The 22,156-nt window shown below is 42.4% G+C and overlaps 1 protein-coding gene across 1 annotated transcript in view; it reads right to left on the minus strand.

Annotated features, from left to right (window-relative positions):
- The window catches only part of PDE4D (phosphodiesterase 4D), a 224,249-nt gene that overhangs the window by 82,189 nt on the left and 119,904 nt on the right, over nucleotides 1-22,156 (minus strand). The window lies entirely within an intron of this gene.

Raw genomic sequence — 22,156 nt, forward strand, 5'->3', positions numbered from 1 at the left:
ACGGAGGAAAGTGGTTATTAAACAGAGTGCATTGGAGAGAAGAGGATAGATGATCAGAGGGATACACCCAACTTGAACGGTTAAAACTTTGCTGGTTGTTCCCCCTCTGATGCAGCTTGACCTGATATGGTTTTCATCATTTTCTGTATTTTTCTTTTGTTTTGTCTGTTCATATTAAGGTTGATCTCATCTTAGGGCATTGGGGATTAGCCTCTTGAAGTTGCATTATACGTGTTTCTGCATTTCAATATATGAAAACCAGGACTGATGAACAAGTCGACTAAGGGTTTGGGTGGAGGTGGGGCAAAGGGTGGGATTTAGGTGGGAGGCAGGGGCAGAGGGGGCTACAGGTAAAAGGGAGAGGATGTCAAGGTGTCCAGGATGGAAAAGTATGTTTGAAAACTGATTGTGGTAGCAATTGTATAATACTGCTTGATGTGAGTGAACTATGGCATGATATATGTAAGAACTCCCAATTAATAATAGATTTAAAACATTAATCCCTTTTACTATCATACATACATAATTTCCCACTCCTCAAAAGTAACTACTTTCAAATATTTCTGCTGCTTCATTTGCTGAATGGCATGTCTCTATTTCTATTTCTCAATATGTTCAGTCTTCAGCATTGATTTTTAACTTTTCATGGTGAAAGATGAAGACTTGTCATTCACTCATACTTCTTATCTCTCATAGAATATATAATGCAATTTTGGTTAAACAAATAGTAAATATATATATATATACAGTAGTTGAACTGAAAAAAAACCCATCACTAGTCAATAATGCTTGTAAATACTATGACTGCCTGTCTTTTCTGCATAAACTTTGGTTTACTTGAAAATTCTTAGGTTTTGTTTCTTTGCTTGCTACTCCAATAGCTCTCTATGTATTTATTTTACTTTCATATCAGATTAGTAGTTTTGTTTGATATAGAAAACTTGGTTTATGTTGTGCAAGCCTTGAGGGTGACATGCCAGCATGAAGCAGCGAACTAACAGAGGTCTGAGAAGCCGGCTCCAGTCCCAGCTACTGACCCCCCCTTCCCCAGAAGGATGCACTACAGAGGACAGAACTGAAGATACAGTCCAGCAAGAGAGGCACATCCGTCCAGACCACACAGGAGCAGACCAAGAGGGAAAGAGAGAAATAGAGAGTGGACAGCATTCTGGCCCACCAAGCTGTGAGGACTACATTCCCACTCAGAGCAGCCAACGCACAGAGAGGACCTTAGAGTTGGCCTCACCAGGAGACAAGACACCCCCTTACTGACCCATGGTGCTATGGGGACCAGCACTGGAAACACAGTGTGGAAATTATGCCTGGTCTGAACTCCCACACCAGAGTATAACACAAAGGGAATGCAGCTGGAACGCAACTGAACAGCGAGGGCAGCAAAGCATCAAAGTCTCGGAGGAATTCTGAAAATAGACTTCAGTCTCAGGGCCAGGGCTTGGTACCGCATCAGACCCAATTAGAAAACATTCATAAGGGTCAGCAGACAGACCTGGAACTATTCAGTCTATTTTTCTTTCTTTCTTCCTTCCTTCCTTCCTTCCTTCCTTCCTTCCTTCCTTCCTTCCTTCCTTCCTTCCTTTCTTTCTTTCCCCTTCTTATTCATGTCTTTCTATATAAAAAAGGCAAGATAAACAATCCCAAGGAGAGAACCATGGGACCAATGGCTGTGGGTGGAGCTGGGGCATTGGAGAGGAGGAGGTACGAGAGAGGTGGGGCAAGCTCACACACCCAGGGACAAGGGAACAACAAGAGATCTAAAATCAATGGCAAGGAGGGCATAGAATGCCTGGTGGGGTTTGATCAAATGCACTATAGATGAGAGGAAGTACAGAGAGTCCAATGAAAGTCAAACTTGATAGTGGGACAGGAGGAAAGTAAAAGGAAATAGAGGAAAGAACTAAGAGGCAAAAGACATTTATGGAGGTATATATATAGGCATGTACATATGTAAATATATTAATATATAACGATAGGGATATAGGTCTTTGTACATATATTTATAGGTTAAGTATTAAGGTAGCAGAGGGACATTGGGTCCCTACTCAAGTTCTCCCTCAACACAAGAACACTTTGTTCTAATAACCTGGCATTCTGTGATGCTCACCTTCCCTACACTATTGCTGAAGACAAATAGGTGCTGATACAGTTAAAGTTTATTATGCCAACCTGGCCAATAAACACATGTGGGGTTAATTGAAGGGTGGAGAGATAAATGACTCAGTGAGCCTCGCCTTTGCAGTTCTCGGATCTCTTGCTCTGTGATGGTCAGACCAGGGTGCAGCTGTCTTAGCTAGTTCCCTGCTTCAGCTGATAAGACTGACTTCCTGCAAGACATACCTGAGGAGAAACTTCATGGACCTACCCTGATGTAGCCCTGGGTACTGGAGCAGCCGTGTGGAGACCCTTGCCAACACTGAGATGCTTACACATTCACCGATTCGGCTTTCCTCCTGCAGTTGGCATCATTGTGTCTGTTTTGTGAAATTGAGGAGGACTTTGTGGATTGGTGTCAGACATATGGGTTAGTGTTGGACTTGTGGGCTTGGGAAGCACTGGGTTGGTACCTTTTCTTGATGTGCACTTAACCTTTATATACAACTCTCTCTCGCAAACAAACAAACAAACAAACAAAAAAAACCCTCTCTTTTACACATGAGCTTCTATAGATTTTTTTTCTCTAAAGTACCCAGACTAACACAGGTGTATAAACTAATGTGGTGAAGAAAGCTGATGATGCCTGGCTATCAAAAGATATAGCATCTGGGGTCTTAAAGGATTGAAGTTATACAAATGGCCATCTAGCTTAGGAGCAACAAAGCCCCCATGGAAGAAGCCCACCAGCCTGTGTGATCATGAGGTGCTGAAAGGATCAGGTATCAGGCATAAGACTTAAAGCAAACAACCATTTGATGTTAATGTGGAGAGTCAGAGTGGAGACCCAAAGCTCATCTATAGACAACTGGACATTTCCTCATAGAAGGGTCACAGGAAAGGATGAGCCAACCAGGGTGCAGTAAAGCACCAACAAAATATATAGCATTCCTCTAGTTCTTTAATGCTTCCTTCCCCATCACCACCACCCCCACCACTATCATGACCCCAGTTCTACCTTATAAATCTGGCTAGACCAGAGCATGTACATTGGTACAGATAAGAGCTCTAGACACATGGAATCCAGGACAGATAAACCTCTCAGGACCAATATTGAGAGCAGCGATACCATGAGGGTAGGGGAAAGTGGGGACAGAAGGGGTAGAGGGGGGAAGCTGGTCGCAATGATTGACATATCTCCCCCACCACCCAGGGAGATGAAAAACAGAAATGTGGGTGAAGGGAGACAGTGGATGGTATAAAATATGAAAATAAGAATAATTTATAACTTATCAAGGTTCACAAGGGTGAGAGGGTTGGGAGGGAGGGGAAAAAAGAAGAGCTGATATCAAGGGCTCAAGTAGAAAGAAAATGTTGTGAAAATGATGATGGCATATATGTACAAATGTCACACTGGACATGTGTATGGATTGTGATAAAAGCTGTAAGAGCCCCCCAATAAAATGATTAAAAAAAAAGACTTCTGCAACCCTAGAAAGGATGAATCAGAATCCACCCCTAGAACAGAGGGAAACAACAACAAAATGATAGCAATGTAGTAGAGCAAAGAAAGGGGGTTATGAGGCAGAAATACAGAATTTTTTATTATTAAAGAAGTTTGAGACTGGACAGGGCTTTACAAGGAAAGCCTAGTGTAGCCATTCCTGCCCTTCGTTTACAGATTTGAAATAAGGCATAGTTAAGTTCAAAGTTATCAAAAAGATCACTATTAATGCTGGAACTAGGACTAGGACAGTTACCTACTTTCTTTTAGAGTCTTTTTTAAAATGGATTAGGTAGCTCCCTTGCTTCTCACGGTACAGATTATTTTCCTAAGGGGAACGTATAATGAGAGAAGACTAGGAGACACAATTAGCTGTCAGTTTCATTCCAGTGCTAGTGGCTCCTGACAGTACTTTGCAAACAGCGAGTGAAGCTTGCAGGGGAAAAAAAAAATACAATCTCCCGACATTTCTAGCATGGGGGGGACATGCTAACCATGGTCAGGAACCACCCACCGAATGGAGAATGAAGATGGACAAAAAGATCCAAAAGATTACACCCGAGGTAACTGGCCACTGCTCTCATTTTGGGCTAGCGGACGTCAGAAACATTGCTCTGAGCCATCCCATTTGGATTCGTTTATCTGAAGTTTCTCTCTTTCCAACCTTACGGTCTTTTCTTCCTTTGCTCTGTTCCGGGGACTAGGACTCTGCTTTCTACATGACGCAGTGCTACCTGTAGTCACACAAGGTGACGGTGCCAGGCAGCTCGACTCTGTTTCAATAGAATGTTGTTTGGAATGTTCAAAGTTTAACACAGTGTGCCTGAGCATGTCGGTTGCGGAAAACAAACACACTTCATGGCTTTACATTTAAACAAGTGGTGATGATTATTATACTATCGTTTTTATCAATGAAGAAAGTATAATCAGATTTTCTTCAAATATTCACTTCCTTGATAGCAGGTAGAAAGAAAGGGAAAAAATTAGCAATCTGGGATTTTATCAAAATATATTATTATTACAGGTATAGAGTAGATAAAAGATTTCAACATTTCTCTAGGAGTGACATCAGGTAGACACAAGTGTTGTCTTCGGAACGTTACCTTTCCAAATAGTCTCCACTCTCATTTATTTCTTCACTTAATTCCATCACCGTTTATATATTTTTAAAGACCCATACCATTTTTTATGAACCTAAAATGATATTGTCTGTCCCTGAGATGATTTATTTCTCTATTTCTCAACTTCCTAGTACTTGGTGGCCTAAAAGGCTGCTGCAGGTCCTTCTAAAAAGCATTTTTCACGACATATGCTTTACATTGGCGCTCGTGAACCCGCTAGAGATTCTTAGAATACACTAGAAAGAAGTCTAAAGCAGCTAACGAACACCATTATGTCCTTCCAGTGACTCAAGAGGGGTCCCCGGGCTCACTTTAGAAAGCAATGGGAACTGCAGTGGCCATTTCCACACAGTCATTTACATTTTATACGGTCTACGTTTTACACAGCTGTTTATAAATAGGAGAAAAAACACATTTCTTCATCGGTAAGGGGGGCCTCTTGGAAAATAAAAGGAACGCTGACTCCCATAAGGAAGACTCAGGAGGTTGTAAAAGTAGAGAACGAGTATTTTGAAATCTACTAGAAAAAGTCCCTGACTTGTACTCTTGCAAGCAATGATGTTGCTTCACAATCTCAAAAAATACCAGCCGGACTACTGGAAGCCTTTAGTGACAAGCAGAGAAATAGTGCGAGACAGAGCGAGAGCTCACTCCCTCATCGAGGAAGAATACGGAACCTGAAGGTGCTCAGTGACCACAAGCATGTACCTCACTGAGCCGGACAGTCTCCATACAATTTGTATCGTAAATGTCATGTTTGGTAAATATGATTATTGTGCTCCAGTTGAAATAAAATATTCGTTACTAAGCGATCAATTATAATTAAACAGATGGCATGATGTTTTCTCTTGCCAATTTGAGTTCAGAAAACTCACTCAATGACTCCCTGTTTAAAAAGTCACATAACTCAAACTTCAGAGTGAGGGAGCTTCAAAAGTTCACGGGAATAATTCCTTTACCTTTCTGTCCCCTTTCTTGCATGAACTTTTTGAAGCCCACTCATACCTGCTCCAGCGTCATACCCTGTCCTTCTCCGCTCGAGAAGCTCCAATAGCATAGGATGATTGAGGCAAATTGCTGCTTCATGGCTTTACCTTTGGCGCAATATTTCTGTATCTAATCAAAGATATCATAATTCAAATCCATAATACGCCTAAACTAAAAATCCACACACATATATGGAACATTTTTCTCTTTGTCAAAATGGTCAGAAATATGAAAACTTTGGATTATCATCTAAATAAGAATTTATCTCATGTTGCTAAGAGCAGGACTTTTTGAAATGTAAAGACTTGGGTTCAAATCGTAAGCTTTGTCATAACTGGGCAAGTCAGTGAACTTCTCTGCACCAGGCTTCTTACCCTGACGTTGTGAGAGCCTCGTAGGACTCCTCTAAATACTGAAAAAAGAGCTTCCATGTACATTTCTGAGCATAGGGTCTTTACAGAGTGAAACTTTACAAAAAGAGTTAAGAACATCAACTTGACTGGGAAGAGACCCGGGTTTCCCTACTGTCTGTCCTCTCCCCACATTTCGCCATTGAAGGTGCATTCAGCACAACTATGATTTTAAAAAATTTTTCTGTTTCCTAGCTTAGCTTTGTGAGTGGAAAAATTCCCCTGGTTTCTCTTCCCTTTTCACTGTGAAAGAAGATGCTGATCCATGTCCACTACCCTGCACATCTGCAGAACTGATGGCTGATTTCCAAACTTTGACGCGAGTTCCCAACATTCTCTTTGCTCCAACACCTGGAAGGGTTATGGGTTGCTAGGGGATAACCCCCAGCCTGACTCCTAACCGCCCCAGGTCCTAGCAGCTGCTCTGGAGCCTGAGAAGGCCAGCCGGTTCAAGGTCTGCCTGGGCCGGGCCACGGGCCTTGCTTTTTCCTACCTACCTAACACCGCTTGCCCCAACCGCCTCCCAAGCAGTAATAATCTGTTGTACAACAAATGACTTGGGGGATTTAACAAAAATTCCATCCAGAAGAAGCCCCAGTTTACATAAATCTGTAGTCCACAGTGAGTTCAGACCCGTATTTAGTGAGTGAGCATCTCAATCTTGGGAGGTGGTTGAAAGGGAGAGGGTGACCAGGCTGCCCTCCGGCAACATCTGACTGCACCCTCGCTAACATCTGGCATGCCCCCTCTCAGGCCCATGGCCTTCTGCTCCTCTCTCTCACAGGTCCGCCGATTTAAAGATCAGTACAATATACAAACAAGCATGCACAGCTGTGCCGTGCATGTCTCCGTCACTAGATAATCTACTTGTCAATCAGTAGGAAAGCAGTGGAAATAAGAAATCATTATATGCATACTATGTCACACCCTGGAGAAGGACTTCGTGTCTGGGAAAGCCGAGGGGCCGAGCAGAGGAGGAAGGTCCTCAGCAAGAGACATGTACACAGCGGCTGCTGCCATGGGTTCGGACACAGCCACTGACGATAGGGCAGGACCCGCGGGGTTCTTTCTGTTGTGGATCGGGTCCCAGGGAGGTCGAACCGACGCCATGGTAACTAACTAACTAACTAACTAACTAACTAACTAACTAACTAACTAACAATGACCCACCATTCTAAATGGCCACATACATGAATATGGACGGACGCAGTCTGGGAGGACAGACGCATACTGCATCCCTTGCTGTGTGGATAATCAAAGGAGCGGAGGTCTAAAGGCACGCAAAGGGCAATGTCCCGAGTCTGTAATGCTGTCTCATGCTCCCATGTGGGTACAGCTACCTGCTGCCCAGCGGGGCAAACCCGCCAGCGACTTGGCAGAGAGAGATGAGGCTGCTTGCACCTGTGAAGACTGAGTCTCCAACCCTGTGCAGACAGGGTCGCTGTGGGTAAGAATAGACGCGAGGGCAGTGTGTTTTGCTTGTTTGCTGGCTTGTTTTAATGACATAAACTGTACATTGAAATAGAATGTCATGGTAGGAATCTTGGAAAATACAGAACACGTCGAGAACAGAATGAAAATGCATTCATCACCCTACAACCTCATGTTCACCACTATATTGGTGGCGTCAGGTGCCATCCAGTCAGTTCCGACCCAGAGCGACCTGTCTGCACAACAGAACTAGGCTCTGCCCAGCCCTGTACCTTCTCCCAAGGGTTCCTGGGCCTGAGCCTTGACCCTGTTCCTTGAGGGCCTTCCTCTGTTTCGCTGCCCCTCCACTTCACCAGGCATGACAGTCTTCTCCAGGGACTGGTCTCTCCTGACAACCTGCCCAAAGTATGGACGAATATGGATATTTCTTTACAACACATTTCTACACATACATAAAGCCTACGGTAGTGGAGTTGATTCGGACTCATGGCGACCCTATAGGGCAGAGAAGAACTGCCCCAAAGGGCTGTCAGTGCCCTACATGCTCACAGGAACAACCTTCCCATCCTTCTCCAGCGGAGGGTGTGGACCCCAGGTGTTCAGTTTGCTGAGTGCTCCTGAGTGCTTGATGGAATGCGTCACTGGGGCCCACGGTATTTAGTGACTCGAAGTAGCCTCTAGACACATTACAATTTTTACTGTATAACTGGGTCTTTCCATGTTGAGCCTTTTCCCTTAAAAAAGTTCAAAAGATCAAAAAAAGAGGAAAATCTTAATTCCTATAAAGCAGCACTAGAAACCAACAGTCAACACGGGTTTGTGGTTTCCACCAGTACAGCTAGGCTTCTTTCCGTCTAAGCTCAGCCAAAGACAAGCCATAACAGGAGGCTACAGCCTCAGACATATGTTTTCCAGGTTCCCAGTCCTAGTCGAGGGCCAGGGAAGCAGAAATTTGCCTGCCAGCCTGCATCCTCTCAAGTTTGCTGACCTAATTTCTAATGCTTCCTTCTGGTCCATTTCCTGCATGATGTCAGAATGTGTCATTGAACATTCCACAGTGAGATAGCAATTTCTCATTTTGGAGTGTGGATTCTGATATGTCACTCAAATCAGCGTGCTGGGTGTGTTATTCCAGCTCTGGGGGCCTTCTTTTCCTGTCTCCACATTCCTCTCTACTGGTCCTCCCCGGCTAACCTGCCTGTGAGTTACCACGAAGAGCCCTGGTGAACGAATCGCATCCACATGGCATGCTACCAGACTTCTTCAAACTTCCTGCAACATGACCTCCCTCTTTTATCTCCTTTCTCTAGCATGTTCACCAGATGCCGAATGAGTATCTCTTCATCCACCAGCATCTTTTTATGGTTTTGCGTCACTTGCTACTCAAAGTTGTTCAAACCTGTCCGGGAAAGTCTGTAGGGGGGAAGCAGGTGGCTTTCTGCTCAGGAAAAGGCTACAGGGCAGCACAGGGACCCCAGACAACTGTCATGTAAGCACAGCAACACGGATGATCTCTGCTTTTGATCTTCTTTGAAGTTTGCTGAAAACAAACTTGAAACCACCACAACACTGACAGGTGTGGAACTCAGGCTGATTCTTAAGTGAGATGTGTTAAATGTTCCTAATAGTCAACAGATCCTGAAACATTATTTTTCAGATTTAAATGAATAAAAAGTAGTTAGGCACGTGCATGTATCATCTTATTCCAAATACAATGAAAAATAAACAACTAGGTAAAAGCTCAGTAACCTCCTGGCTTGATTCATCTCTTAAGTACTGGAAAGAACAGAATAGCAAATCGCTTCATCAGCATCTTGAGGAGTTTATGGACTGTACAAGTCGATTCAAAAAGGGATACATGGGTTTCAAGTCAAAATTGATACACAAATTCTTGAACGTGGTGATTGGAAAGGCATTGTCTCTCTAGTACAGCGAGGACAAAGCTGTGCTGTTAACTATGCCAAGTCATCCATAGGATGAATATTGATTTTCTCTTCACTTAAAACATTTTCAAATTAATTGCAATGTATTCAAGTATCATTGAAACAAGTTTTTAAAGAGACTATCAACTCCTGAGAGCAAGGATGTTGAGATCAGTGCTGCTTTCCCTTATTTCAGGGATGAGAGCTGAATGCTGAACAACTATCTTTAAGGAGTAGTAACTTCCTGTTGTTCACCTTTGTCTTGTAAAACTATATGTTTTACAGCAAAAAAAAAAGAGTGTGTTTTTGCATTCATGTGTAAGTTTCATTTAATAACAAATCAGGTTTCAAATCATTTTCCAGTCAATATTTTTGCTCTTATGGACCAAACACGTATTTCCTCCAGAGGAAATAATCTCTGCAAATTATCAGCGGGTGCTTAAATTACTAAACAGTTGTATACAGCTTTCCCTCAAAATCCTATTTATTCTATTAGTGGATGCAGTGCAGTGAGTTATTAATACGGCTCTTCTAGCCATTGTCGTGGTTGCTCCCATCAAAGAAGCTGCGCTTTCCTGGTGGGTCTCCATAAGATGGTAGAGAAAGACACTGACTGAGTTAATTGACTCATCTGTGAGTGACTGTTAACACGGTTCAACGTGATTGCCATCTTGCTGGATATGAGTCATCCCAGATGCAGGAGCAGGGATTTCACTACTAGCAAGAGAGAAGAGCCATAAGTGACACTTGTCCTTGACCCCCAAGATCCCTGTACTTTGAACCTTCTTGAATCAGGAAACAGCTCTGATACCAGAGTAGCAGCAAGAGCAGGGCTCGAAGACAGAGCAGTAGAAGCAAGTAAAGCTGAGTACTTTGGGGTATGATGTTGGATTGTGGAGTGAGGTGCCTCTGGGCATTTAATTGGAAAGCTAAGTTTGCTTACCATGGAGCTTGAGCTAAATATCTGTAAATAGAGGCTTATATCGGAGTGGCATGCCCTTTGGACATTTATTGGCAACCCTAAAAAAAATTTGTAACTTTGCCCCAGCAGGCAAGAAGACCAGCCAAAAGACTAAGGGCCGAAGACCAGCCAAGAGACTAAGCAGAGTTTCTTCTCTGCTGTGCTCATGTCAATTCCAACTCCTAGCAAACCTTCAGGGAGGAGTAGCACTGCCTCCACAGGATTCCAAGGCTGCAATTCTTCTATAGAATTTGAGTGCCACACTTTTCTCCCATGGAGTGGCTAGCTCATGGTACTTTTGGAATAGGAATGGAATCTGAAACAAAGACTAAATACACACAAAAAATCATCCATAAATTTAGTAAACTGTGGCTATGGAATTTCAAGCCAATAGAGAAACAATGACTTATTTAATAAATAACAAGAATGTCCATGTTACAATAGAATGATTACTGATGTGAGTGTATAACACGAACCCATAAAAGGACTAGATAAAATACAGGCATCTATTACTGGAGCTGGAGAAGATGTGCTCAGCATTTACTAAATTATATATTTATAGTTTATATATAGCTATAGATTACATAAACATTCTAAAAATGTTTATTAAAACAAAATTTCCATATAAATGAAAATGTAAATGACCAAGTAGTCAAAAATGGAAATTATAAACAAAACATCAATGTCCTTTATGTCAATGGGGTAAGTTGGAGTCAACTCTAAAGTAACTAAAACAATCCTTTATCAATACAAATAATTCTTAAATCAATAAGAAAAAACAAATAAGTAAATTGATAAAATAGAAAATGAGAAGAAAAGGTGAAGACATATCACTGTTATTAAGCATATGAAACAGACTTTAATATGCTTGGGTTTAAATAATTCATGTTAAATGAAGACATTGTTTGAATAGTAGTCAGGTATAGATAAAAAGTAAAACTAATAAGATCTAGTGTTGGAGAGGAATCCCTACTGATTGGACTGTGAGCAAACTTTATGTAGGGCAATTTGACCATAAGAGCAAAAATAACCCTTTAAAAATAGGCCAATGGCTGAAAAATTTAAATTCTATAAATCTATAGTGCAGAGATAAATGAGTTTTGTCATTTGGACTCATCCACAAAGAAAGCATCATAAAACTATTAACTATGAAAAATATAAATAAAGGGAAAAAATAGTTCGCTATGGAAGAAATTTAGTAAAACTTCTCACAATAATATAAAACTGCTTAAATATATACACAAACATAACATCATGAGAATGTTATGTGTAGAATTGTATTTAATGACAGAATTATTTCATTACAAAGAAAAGTGCCCATGACATTGTTTGTTTTTTTAGTGATATTATTGCATTTGAAATTTTGATTATACATGTGTGTCATTGAGTCAACTGTGACCCATAGTAACCCTGAAGGACAGAGCTGAACTGCTTCAGACAGTGTCCAAGGTTCTGCTCTCCGTGGACGCAAATCACCAGGTTTGGTTCCTCTGGAGCCATTGGGTCAGTTCCAACTGCCGACATGCCTGTTCCCAGTGAGTGCTTCACTGCGGTGCCACCACAGTGCTTCCATTTTTACTGGGAAACAGCTACCTAGATAGACTAATTACTGATCATGTATTTCTTCTTCTTGCTTGTTTTGTGGAACAGATAGATATGCTATATACTGAACCTTGATGGCTTAATGGTTTATGTGGTGGGCTGCTAACCATAAGGCCAGGGGTTCAAACCCACCAGCGGCTCTCAAAAGGAACATGAGCCTGTCTCTTTCCGTAAAGATTTTACAGCCTTGAAATCCTTAGGAAGCAGTTCTCTCTTGCCCAGTAGGGTTGCAGTTCATGATTCACTTAAGAATTATTTGGTGCGATTATAAAAAATATGCATTATGGTTAGGTTTCCATATAATGATTCTTCCAAATATCACTTAGGTGATGTACTGTCATGCTCCTCATTTTTCAAGTGAGAAAACTGAGGTTTAGAAAGGTTCAATCACCAGTAGAGGATCACAGAGCTCAGAATGTACATATGTATGCATAGGTAGAGAAATTCATATCAAGAAAATGGCTCACAAAGTTGCAAAAGTAGGAAAGCCCTGAGTCAGATGTTAAGTTGGAGGCTTCTCCTGATTTGCATAGCTTCAGCATTTTATAAACCCAAGATTGGCAGGAAGATCCTAGGCTATGCCTGAGAGGCAGATAAATCCAAGTGTGGCAGGTCAGATAGCTTCTAGGATCAGCAGGTCCTATCAGGTCACGCACTCAGGTCCAAGGAACTGGAGATCCATGAGCCAGATGCTGGATCCAGCCCCTGCAAAAATCAAGTCCTGTTGCCCACAGTGTCCTCTTATACTCAAAGCAGGAAATGTTGAATTGTATCAGGGCTGTGGCTTGAGTAAGGGTGTTGTATCTGACCCTAATCTTACACCTGGTTGCTTGCTCATAGCAGATCTCATTATGGAACGTATGACGTCCGAGGCCAAGTCTTCGGGGATTACACAATGTTAGGTGCCAAACCACTGAGAATCCTAGTCCAGTCAGGTTGATACCAAACCTAGTCATCACACTGCCCTACCAAATCTTATTTTTTAATCTATCCAAATCCAGTGCAACTAATATCCTTTCCACAAAGCATTCCCAATAATGCCAGCTGTCTAAACTCTCTCCCGCTTTGGATTTGAGAGCATCTTTTTCCTTTATCCAATCTCTTTATAGATTCTTTCCCCTCGATGGTTTTCTTACCCATACACATTGCCATCGTGGTTATGTTCACCCCAAAACTGCCATATTATATTCACCGCAATAAGTCCAAAGGCCCAATTCAGGGATTTTTTTTATCTCTGGGAAAATCTCTGACTTCTTCTCTCTTCATCACCCCCCTCTTGAAGATGTATGCGTTATACATATAGCAAGCTGTAATGTAAACTAGCTACCTTTCTGTCTGCTACCCCTGAAATTTGGAACGATCTTATCCCACGTTCTGGTCTCCAAGGCTAGTACAAGCTGTGGAAACTCAATTCCTGTCTGCTGCATGAATAGATAATGACTTCCATCTACAGCGATCTTCTCTTTGGGGGCTGTGATGAATTCATTGATTCGTTCACCAATAACCACTTATCTAGTGAGTTCGGGAAGCACAGTGACGCTAAGTCACGGTCTTTGTCCCAAAGAGCGCCTGTGTCATCTGTTTCCCTCCTTGAATCATTTAGTTGTATAGGCCTTTTCTTCAAAAGAACAGCAGGAACTCATCAGAAACATCTCCTCTATTCACAGTTCTTCAAACCACACGAGGCGTTCCAAATGGATGTGAGGAAAGGCTTCGTTTTGCCTCTAGGAGGTAGCACAGTGCCCTGACTGCTAATTCAGGTTCTCATGTTGTGGTGACCTCCAAACCATAAAATTATTTTCATTGCTACTTCATAACGTCATTTTGCTCTTGTTATGAATTGGGTGACCCCTGTGAAAGGGTCATTTGCCCCCCAATGGGGTCGCCACCCACAGGTTGAGAACCGCAGAAACCTGAGTGCTATACTCCAAGCTACTATTGAAATGGATGCATATTTTTGGTGTAATTTTCTAAGCTGGAAGACAAACACATGAGTTCAGAAGACAGCAAACTATGCTATGTATGCTTCCAAATGCTACGTATGATAGAACCATGATATTGATTTTATAAAAGCAGAGAGACTAATTTGTACTGAACATAGGGGGTGGCCACAGCTGGAATCAACTTGATGGTAATGAGGGTTTTGTTGTTGTTGTCTGTTTAATATTACTCCTAAATATTAAAACCCAAACCAAACTTTCTGCTGTCAATTTGAATTAAACTCACAGATGAAAACAATCAAAGCGGTTGATCCAGCCTGACAGGTATGACTGCAAAGTAACCTTTACTTCTAGGGGGTTTGGCTCTTGCTATTTCTACATAAATATATTACTGCTCCTTACAATTAAATAATAAGGAAAGCTATGAAGAATTTAAATCACATTTATAGACCATGTACATTGAGCAACAGGGTTCTAAGTACTTCCTTTTCAGAGACAAAGAGGAAGGCCCACGGATTGACGCCATGGCTGCAACCATGGACTTACGTATGACGATCCTGAGGATGGCTCAGGACCGGACAATGCTGTGCTCTGCTGCACACAGGATCACTGTGACTCAGAACCCAAGTGACAGCACGTAACTGCAACAGCATGCCTACTAACGCATGGATCCTCCCCGTGACGCGACCTGACTTCGCCCGTGGAGCAAACTATTGCACAGCGAGCCACAATGGGGTAGGTGCCCACTGTGCCTCAGTCAGTAACAAGCTGCCACTGCACCACGGGCGGTCTTCTCTCCATAGTTGGCAATGCCTACAAAAGGAGCATGGCAGTGGCTGCTATAAAAGTGGGTTTTTTATCTTAGATTCACCATTAGTATGACTTTTAGGATGTCATTTTATCTTCTGAGTCTCTGTCTTTACACCCCTCACAGCCTGTGAGGAGAAGCCTTTATGCATTTTATTTGTTTGTTGTTTGAATAAACTTTGAAATGTTATGAATTCAAGAATTTGTGATGATACATTAAAATTCTATTTTAAGAGTGTGAAAAGGAGAGCCTTCCCATAAGCCTATGTGAGCGATGTAGCATGACACACCGGCCAGCACTGAATGTTCAGACACTTAATGACATTAAGCTGCACGTTTTATTGCTAAACCTGAGAGGGGACAGCAGGAAGTAAGAAGGTATGAAAATGATTGTTTAGAGATGAATGTGCATTATCCTCTTGATCCCTTTTAAAGAATTAGCAGTTACTTGTGGGAGAAGGGAAGTTAAAGGGGATTCAGGAAGGAGTAAAACTATGATTGTAAATTAAAACAATGTCATCAAAATAAATTAAAATGACTAGAGCCACCTATAAAAGCACAGTGCTTCAGCAGTTATATTTCTTAATGAAAAAAAATCGTGTTCCAGCTAGTTGCTTTGAGAGATCAGTTGAGCCCTGCTCACATTTCAAGCACGTACCAGTTGAGCCCACCTATAGTGCAGTTGGCATTAGCTCAAGTGTGAGAAACCCTGAGTTCTGGTTCCAGTTTTGTGGCCAGTCAGTGGAAGACATGGGTATCTCTTAACATGGAGCTCTCTTGACTCCACTGATAAAGCTGCTGAAGATTTCCCTCCTCCACAACCCCGAAAGATTCTCTGTAGCTTAATGAGATCACATGTGCCTAGGTTTTTGAAGTTCTGACAAGTCATACACAGACATTAACATGAGATGCATTTTCACCATGTCTTTTATATATGAGAGAGTAATAAGGTTAAAGACAGAAGTTATAGAAGAAGGAAAAAAGAAAGAAAGAAAAAATCTCAAAAGAAATCACAATTATAAAATTCTATGAAGGGATGTGAAAAGTTACAAGGTAGGTTAACACTGAGGACAAACTAGTAGATCCAGCTAATGTTTGCATTCTGGTTCCTTTAGATTCCAGAAGAGCCCTTCCTTGGTTCTCGAGAGTTTTACCAACAACTCTGTTTTTGTAAATTTTTTCTTTTGCAAAATGCAAGTGTGAAAATAGGATGTATATGCTAAAAATGTTCCTGTCAGCATGCGAAAAACAATGAACAAAGTTGCCTCTCTCCTTGCCATGTTGAGTCAAGTACTTTAACTTACATGGTCTTTCCACTTTTGCTTTCTTAAAAGTGATAGTAAAAAAAACAATAACTAGTAGAAAGTAATTTTTGAGAAGAGGCACAGCAACAACAAGAAAGAGAAAATTCAATTTCAGCTAAACATATTAAAAAGTGATCACCTTCACCATCAGGGAAACAATTGGTCCCATTGAGACCCATCAGTCCGCACAAGCTCGTGAGCCATTTCCCAGATGTCCCTGCATCCTGACCTCATTCTCTAGCTTCCACTATCCCGTGAACCAGGAGCCTGCTGACTGACTGCTAATTTGAGGTTCCTCAGCCCCTGCATCCAGCAGCCTATTGTCTAAAATGGTTTACCGGTTTCCACAGCCTGTAAGCCAGCAAATTATCATCCTCTGACCCTGAGTCCTGATTTGGGACTTGCCAGTTTCCACAACTGCATAAACCATTTCCTTCATGGTCTGTGAGTTGTATGCTACATTTCCGTTGAGTTCGAGAACTCTTAAGATGGGAAGGAGAGTATTGAGGCGAGGGGCAGTCAATGATAGAGATGACAGAATGGTACAGTGGTTCTGGCGAGGTGAACATTTGGGACATCTTTAACCTTCATGTTATAGAGACCAGCGTGTGATGATCCTTCTAAAATAAATGATTTAGGAGATATACTTCTTTTACATCCACTTTGCCAAACACTTTCTTCCTATCAGGAGCCATGATGGTATAGTGGTTACACATTGGGCTGTGATCTGAATGGTCAGCAGTTTGAAACCACCAGCAGCTCCGTGGGAGAATCACTTGGCTTTCTATTCCCATAAACAGTTACAATCTCAGAAATCCACAGAGAGTGATTCTGAGTCAGCACTGGCTCCATGGAAATGAGATTGGAGTTTTGTTTGGTTTTTTTTTTTTTTGGATTTTCTTTCTATCTAGTAAACTTAAAAGCTAGGTATCACTCAGGTTTCTATTAGGAATATTTCCCACAGAAATACGTATTTATGTCTATCAGGATACATAGACATGAATGCTCATAATGCATTTTTTCCATAATGTTTCTAAACTGTAAGCTTCCCATTGGAGCACCGGTGGCATAGTGGGTTACAATCTGGACTTCTAACTGCAAGGCCAGCAGTTTGAAACCATCAGCTGCTCCGTGGGAGAAAGATGAGGCTTTCTACTCCTGTAAACAGTTACAGCCTCAGAGACCCACACGGCAGTTCTGCTTTTCCTACAGTGTCACGATGAGTCAGCGTCAGCTCAGAGGCTCTGAGAGTTCTGAGAAGCTTCCCGATTGCAGACAACGACTTGAAACATAAATCGTGCTTTCTTTAGACAATAGAACACTATGAAGTCATGAAAATAGTCCTCGGTTACATGTAACTTTGATAACCTTTCGTTAGTATAATGGTATAGTTTTAAAATGTGATACAAGAGAACCCAGGATGAGGCTGTTTGTACAAAATGCAAAACCAAATGAAATTGCACTCTATTGCTAGGAGGTGCACACCTAACTGGTCCAGGGCCAAGTAAAGAAAATAGAGATAATGCTGTATCTTTGGAGAGGAAAAACAGGGTGCAGAAATTCTGGCAAGTGATTTTAATAGGCATTCACTTTAGAACTAAGTTTAAATATTTATTAAACTTAACAGTTATGTTTTGGGTAGTTTCTAATTTATTTCAATTTCTTTTCTGGTAGTTACATGAACTTTACCCAAGTAATTTGTAGTCTTTGTCCTTGGTTTCTGAGAGATAACCTTTGATATCTTGCAGCTTCCTCCGTGGTTGAAGTGTCTTTGCTGGGACCTCCAGGGCTTATGCTAATGAGGGGAACCCAGGTTGGGGTTGTACAGACCAGAGAGATGCTCTTCTGGCTTCACAGGCTTCGGGGCTTCCTGGTTGGGCGAAGACCTGGCGACGTGAAGGAGAGCTGCGGCACTCCTTTCAGGACCCTTCCAAACCTCACCCTCTGTGTTCTTTCATTGTTATCTTTTCGTTAGTTTGCTAAAAATAAAACTGTATTTGTAAGCATAGTTGCGGAAAGTATTTCTTTGAGGGAAACTAATACAAGAGATGATGTGGCATCAGTCACCGCTCCTCCCCTTGGTCCATTGCCTCAGATCTGGGGTTCTACACTTCACTGCAGTGGTGCACTGAACTCACGAAGCCTTAGCAAGTGGTTCATGTGGTTGTGGGTGACGTTCAGACACCCGCTTAAAGCATCCCCCTTATCCACAAGGCTACCGAAGCGGGTGAAGTCAGGTCAGATGATAGACTGCGACTGAAGGCCCAAGAACGAGAGATGGGGCAGAAGCACTGCAGATGCAAGGCCCAAGGTCTAAAGTGAAATGTGCAAACGCGAAAGCAGTGCGCCTCGTTCCTGCGCATGCTCAGTCTGGAAGGAGAGGTCCCCAAATGGCTTCTGCAGACCAGCCACTCCACAGGACCAAGAGGAGGCTTTTTGCTTCCGTCAAGATTTAAAGCCTTGGAAACTCAATGGGACAGCTGTACTCTGGCTTCTAGGATTGTTATATGTCACAGTTGACTGGTTGTGAATTTAGTTGTTTTAATCTCTTCCATTAGCATAACAGAGAATGCCTTCCAAAATGAGATTTTAGCCATAGCCTTAGAGGTTAGAATTTAAAAATATATCACAAAAGGAATATGGCTAGAAGGGTCATATCAAGTAATTGACTACATCTCAGTTGTGATTCCCATGAGTTTCTGGGAGTCATTCCAGCAAATTAATGAACCCAAGGGAGTAGAGGAAGTCAGCAGGTCAGAAATTAAGGGGCTGTGAAACCTTTACTCCAGTTGAGGGAGAAGAGAGTGCTGTAAGACACAAGAGTTTGGTTGGCATCTTAGGTCTTGGGCCCAGGTGGCCATCTGGAGGGCTGTGTCCTTGAGTGGTGAGGCTAGGCCTGGCTCTAGGTTGTTAGGGTCAGGGGAAGAAATGCTACATGGGCAGCTGGTACCAGAGAAGCAAAAAGTGGGGATATTAGATATCTTCACAAATTGTTATACTTTTAAAATTTTTTTATGAAGAGATCATTTTATAAAGCCTAAAATGATGAATTATGTGGAACTTTGTACTTCTGTTTCATCTACAGGACTTCAGATGAGGATCACCTGCTAGATAGTGTAGATTTTTAATAGGAATAATTGCCTAAAATAGCATGTATTTATTGGGAGAAAACACAAAGTGCCAATGGGAAAATGTTAGCAACAGAAAGAACGAAGTGCTCACTCCCATCCCCCTAAATGCTAAGCAAGTCTGATTTAATTGAAATTGATGGCAGATACATAGAGCACACTTAATTGAATTTTAATCTTAATAATCCCTAAGCTATGTTTGAAACATAAACAAACATGTGAGAGTTCTTGAAGATATTGGACACGAATCTATTTTCATAATTCCAAAGCATACTTTGCTTTATGAATCTCTTTTTAACAAGTGTTAGCCGGGAATTCATTTCACCAGATGTTTGGTATTGCATATCCACAGCTTCCATCTCTGCATATGACTTGAAACAAAGCTCTAATGAGCACATTCAGAATGCACAACAGTAAGATGATCACATTTGCCGAGCTGGACTGGGGTTTATATAATGAGCACTGAATGGCAGTGGAGGTGAGTCTCAGAACATCCTACCGACAGCATCTATTCAAGAACCTCTTACAAAGATGGTTCTCTTCATGCTTTTCAAAGATAAAACCTTTTTTCTATTCCTATGTGAAAGCCAACCTGCTGGTGCGTTCATTCCAACTTAAACAAAGTTGAACTGCTCCACACGATTGCTGATGTGGTGAATTTAGATGGAAGCATGTTGTCTCACCTTTCTCCAGCACGGACACTGGGAGTTTCAAACTGCAGGCCTTTCCCTTAGTAATCCGAAGCTTAACTGACGACCCTACCTGGGCTCCTTCTCTATTCCGAAGATTTTACCAAATAGGCCAGTTAGGACGTTTCTTTTTGTTCGTCAAGCAGGAAACCTACTAAATCTTGGCCATGGAAAATGGCTTTGCACATACGTACTTTCATTTGAGATTCTGGAGTAATTTATAGGAGGCAAGTGGTGTGGGGATTAAGGGTTTGGTGTCTGGCAGCTATCAGCCTAGCCTTTGGTCAATCCCCTCTAACCAGAGTCCAGGAATGTGAATGGCCTTTCTATCAGACAGCGCACTGGACAGCCCACTGTGACAGGTGTGGTCAGGTTTGCCACACCCCTTCATTTGGTCTCCCTTTTGACCCATTTAAAAGTTGTTTCCGTTTTCAGTATCTTCTGCTTTCTTTGATGGAGATTTTGCTATGTTTTGTTTTGGCCTTAGGTTACTGTTGTGGGTTTGTTTGTGTTTTGCATGCATTGCTGTGTATGAAATCTGGCGTAGGCAAACCTGTAGCGACAGGAGTGGGATTAATAATTATCTATGGGCATGGCTGGGGGTGGGGTGGGGGGGAAATGGGGAGCTAACAACAATGAGATGAAAATGTGCTGAAATGGGATTTTAAGGATGATTGTACAACTCTTTTTAATAGGATTGATTAAATCGCATGATATGTAAATTGTATGCCAATAAAACTGTTAAAAGAATAAAAGAGATTGCTCTCTTCAAGTCAGACTTGGAGGTAAAGCCAGACCTTCATTCATTAGCATTGACCACCACCCATGTGCTGCTGAGTCACTGACTCAGGGTGGCCCCAGGGATGTCTGAATGGTCTCCCTAAGGTTTTGAAGGGGTGGATTCAAAACTCCACTCTTTTGGTTTAGCAGCTAGGCATGCAGCACCACCCAACGATTCCTGATACAAGTTATATGACTTCTCTGTGCCTCAGGACAGGATTCTTGCAAGGGTGAAAGCCGAATAACCTGTAAAGAACTGAGCACTGTGCCCAGCCCATGGTGAGAACTTAGTCTCACAGTCTCCTAGACTCCTGCTGCTCCTTCACCCAACTTCCCTTGTTCCATCTCTTTCTCTAGAAGCTGCTCTTCCAGGACCCCTTGCTCCTCACCAAATGACTGCGTGGACTTTCCAGTCCGACAGGCGGAGACCAGTTTGTTTCTCCTTCCTCCTTCTGACATCTCACTAAAATGACAGCAGAGGAAAGAAACCACGCCAATCCACAAAGACATGGAAAATACGAGAGGTGATATTAGCAAAAGTGACTTTCAGCAATCAGCAGGAAGATAGGGAACTGGAAGCAAGTGTAGCAAGATGAAGGAAATCAGAGCTAAAGGGATCAGAGAATCGTTCTAGGAGAACATGGGCAGCATGTGGTTTGCGGAACCCAGAGAGGCCACGCACTGGCGACATGGGTCCATGAAGAAGGGGAGACGCTGATATTGGGCTGACAGTGTATTAAAATAGAGCCTTCAGAACCCCCCTCCCTTCTTCTGTCCCCCTACTACAGGCAGATGCTTTCTTTTCTAGAGAAGAGAATGCACAGGGGTTTCAAACCGAAGTAAGTTCTGAAAAACAGGGCTGTTAATGGAAAGTGAGTGGAATTTGCAGTAAGATGCCTATCTTCTGTATGTGCCACACATGCTCCCAGACCACTGGACGCCCGCTCGTGTCCCAGGATAGACATTTTCCAAACAGGAACTGCGGACTCTCCTGTTTCAAAGAAGAGGCAACTCTGTTCCAGGGAATTCCTGCAAACCACGTTCCCCTGCGGGGCTAGCATTCTGAGCGTCCATTTGGCAGAGTGAGTTTGCGATCTGGCCAACGTGCCATCACCTGTCTGTCAGGGGAGCCTCTATGTTGCAAGCTGCTGAACAGGTTACAGCAGACCTTCCAGTTTGGAGACGTCTAGAAAGCAAGGTCTGGTGATGGGCTGACCATGAGCACGCACAGCCGGAAGCCTCTCCTGGTCCTGTGCAGGGCTGGGTGGGGTTTCCTTAGGTCATGAGCCAAGGGGTCCTGTGGGGAGACTCAAGAGCAGCTCACAAGGACAAGTGCATGGAGCTTTTGATGGTGTGTTTGTTGTTGTTGTTTTTAATTGACACTCTCTTTTAAAGAAGAGCGCAGGGCTTGTTGAGCATCCTCTCCAGGATGGAGAGACTAGAATAAACAGACCACATCAA

The sequence above is a fragment of the Tenrec ecaudatus genome, chromosome 2 (genome assembly GCF_050624435.1).
Source record: "Tenrec ecaudatus isolate mTenEca1 chromosome 2, mTenEca1.hap1, whole genome shotgun sequence".
NCBI lineage: Eukaryota > Metazoa > Chordata > Mammalia > Afrosoricida > Tenrecidae > Tenrec > Tenrec ecaudatus.